This window comes from Apis dorsata, unplaced genomic scaffold (genome assembly GCF_000469605.1).
Source record: "Apis dorsata unplaced genomic scaffold, Apis dorsata 1.3 scaffold_416, whole genome shotgun sequence".
Lineage (NCBI taxonomy): Eukaryota > Metazoa > Arthropoda > Insecta > Hymenoptera > Apidae > Apis > Apis dorsata.
Window position 1 is genome coordinate 490,572 of NW_006263671.1, and position 4,007 is coordinate 494,578.

Here is a 4,007-nt window from a genome sequence, read left to right on the forward strand (position 1 = left end):
TATGATTGCGCAGGTTTCGCGATCAATTTAATATTTTATTGGTATTGTCATTATTAGAATATTTTCACGTTCGTTATCTTTATTATTGAAGTATTAATGTTAATATTGTTTTTGATTTGTAAATAAATGTTTATTTTTTTCAATATTTGACATTTGAAAATTATATAATAAAGATAAGAAATTTTTAATGAGAAATTTTTTATAATTAAATAAAGTATCGATATTTTTGATTATAGACAAAATTTGAATTTATAAGAAGATTAAATTCATTTTTTTTTTATCATTTTCGAACCAACGAATGGAAAGAAATTTTTACTGACATTTTTGTTTAATACCGGATAAATGTCCATTTTCATTTCACTTATTGAACATATATAAAAGAAAAGATATCAATACTTCATGAAAAAAAGATATCAAATTATATCAAAGATATGTTATAAAAAAAAATTTCAAAATTTATAAGAATCGAAAATAATATTCAATTAATTTTCTTGTCTTTTACAAGAGAAAAAAATTGGTTTAAAAATAAAGATTATATCATATTATTTAATCATATATTTCTAGAAAAAAGTTTTCTAAAAAAAATTAATGTTTTTTACATGATATTTTTCTCGATCTTAAATTTCTAAGTCTAATTTAACTCTGCTGATGCTGTAATTTATCGTTTACGTAACGTATTACCTACATAATATATAGTACATATGTCCATGTGCGTTTATTGCATATATTCATAACACGCTGATCAATTTCGTTGATTGGTCTTTAATACTGAAAAGATTAAGAGATTTTGAAAAATCTAGTCTAATATAAATAATTCGAAATAAAATTTCACTGATTGTGAGCGTCTGTGGTACTATCCATGTTTAAATAAGTGTTATTTGCTTTTTTTCTATATTCTTTATTCGTCACGAATTTCGCGAAAATTATGAACTTTGCAACATTTCAAACGAAGGTATCGACCCTTTATTCTCTCTTTATAAATTAGTGAGAATTGTATTTGTTTGCGACTAATGTTAATTATATTGTTTTCTTCTATTGTTTCATATATTTTAATTATTCACACAACGCAATCAACAAAAAAATAGTTTTCTCATACTATTTAATTAAAGGTAAAATCATAATGCCATTTGTTTAATTAAAATTTTCTTGCGTTTAGCAAAGTCATGTTAGGAATGAAAATTTAATTTGAAATTATTTATTTTAATGCATTTATAAAAATTAACTATGTTTTTATTTTTAATAAGTATAAATATATATTTAATAGGTAATCTTAATGAATTGTGACAATAAAATAATTATTCGAAAATTAATTAATAAAATAAAAATATAAATTTCTTATTTATTATCTAAAAAAATTAAAAAATTATCTAAAATTCTTATTTATTATCTAAAAAATGAAGGGTGAAGGGTCGAAATAATATGAAAGTCTGTATCAAAAGATGTTACATAAGCTTAGATTTGTATTTTCCGCTTCTCAGTATTTTTAATTAATTAATTTTTAGTGAATAAATTATTTAATTTATCGAAAAACGTTTGACAAAACGTCTTTCATTAATCATTATTGTTAAGTTAGGAAAATGTAAATATAGACAATATTCGCAGATTCTTCCAATTCGCGGAAGATTTAAACATATCTAATGCCGTAGAATATTATCGGATTTGATGAAAAGTTGCAGATTCAGCAAGTTTTTTTGCGCAAGGAGTGAAGCGATGCCGCTTAACGATAAAAATGAATCTAAAGCTTTTGAACCCTGACACTTTCATCAGTGAAGTGGTCAATTAATTGTGATATTTATACTGTCCCGTTCCACTACAGGACCAATAATTGTTTAACCCATGCCTCGTTGTGCTTAAACGAAATAGTGTATGTGTTTAATTAACAGCAATTCCAACCATACAATTTCGACTAGATGGGAGCCATTGTGATTTTTGGACCGTAATAGCCTGTAAATGATCATTATAAATTACCGACTTACAATTCGATTTAGAGCTTGTATTTCAATTCGATGAGTTTGAAGTGACTTCACAGAGTGAAACATTCAACATTCGATTTTTAGGATTTTGATATTTTGTATTAAAATTTCCTAAAATTCTTCACTTGATTGTATATGCAAGTTTGTATTATAAGTTGATTTAACAAGACACGACTATGACAAGAAATATCGATCAGAATACGTACGAAAAAATTTTTTAATACGAAGAAGTCAGTGTTTTCTTTTCTGCAATTTTCTTACAAATATTTGAAATGTCCACAAAAATATCACTAGTCGATAATTTAATTTCGTACCATAACCTCATTTATTCGAATAATAAAATTCTCATATCGCGTTACTTACCGTAACCTAATATTTACTACTCGACAATTTCACTTCGTTAATGTAAAAAATAAGAGACGAGAAACTTCCAAAAAGTTTTATTCAAATCGATAATCGGGATTAAATCGAATACCGTTTATTTTCGTGCAAAGAACTCGTTGACTCACGGAATGAGGGATCAATTGTGTCGATTAGATTTCCCCTTGCGAATTACCTGGTGTTTTCATACCGATAGAACACGGAATATCGGCTGTCCATATCGCTTTTATTATGATTTATCGAAAATTAAATAATTATTCCTTCCTTCCTTCTGTTGCCGATTCGCATATATTTTCCATTCGATATTTCCCAAGCGATTTAAATTTTCGAAATCACTATTTAATTATCCATAAAAGCACGTCATTTTTAAAATTTACAATTAAAGAAAAGAAAAAAAAATAGATAAAAAGCAAAATCATCGAATAGAAAATAGTGGAAAGTGGAAACAAATATACGTCTTATTTTTAGAATAAATCAAATGGATTAGATTATTTCAACGAAAAAGAAGGGGGAAAATGGGACAATATCGAGAATAATCTCGCAGCCGAAATTTCTGGAAGATTGCTTTGCGCAAAAAGAAGTTCCTTTTAGAATCTATCGTGTTATCTTCTTGATGTGATTAAAATTAAATTGAATCAATTTTAATTTTAAATTTTATTGGTAAAGCGAAAAGAAAATAACATTTATTCATATTTCTCACAAGAATATATTTTCTGTATTAATAATTAATCCAAATCTTTTAAATTATATAATTATATTTTACAATTATATCAAAATTTCAGATATGGCTTATTTCATATGAAATATATTGTGAAATTTTTTTTTTTTCTAATTTATTTTTATAATTTTAAATGCTGATTAAAACGATGTGTTCAACAAAAGAAGAATCATTATTCATTTTTATATATAACAATTTGAAAACAATGTATCGTATTATATATATAATATACGAAAGATTCTAACCTATCGTTCGAGCAGACATCTTTTTTTCATTATAAAATTTCACTTAATTTCGATTAATTATTGAATAACATTGAATAACATTCCCTGATAATTTAGAACGATTCAAATTACAAGTGTAAGCCTATTTTTAAATGAATTATCTTTTATACAATATGATAGACTGTATATTTTTGTATGCTAAAAAATATGCTATTTGAAATCCTTGTTTAAACGAATTTTATTAAGTGTTTTAAAAGTTTCATGTTCGATGATGACAACTGTATTAAATTTCCAATAATCTTATCAGAGACAATGTTCTTTTTAATATCCTTATCATTTACACATATTGCATAAAGAACTTTTTTCTAATAATTTATCGATCGTATCGATCGATATATCTAATCCTTAATTTTAAATATATCTAATCTTATCTTAATTTCAAAATGTGTAATTCAATTTTATAACTAATATCAAAATTATTATTATATTATATTATTATATTATTTTATTCAAAATTTAAAAAAAAAATCATGTCATTGTCCATGCTCTTGTTAATTTTTTATTTTAAAAACTAATAAAGATATTCCATTTATTTTTTCCTCTAATTTAATGTTTCATAGAAATTAATTTTTTTTAACATGCGATATTCGAGACAACATTTGTTAGAAAGGAACTTAACCTAATTTTACATTTTTTTTTTTTTTTTTTGGG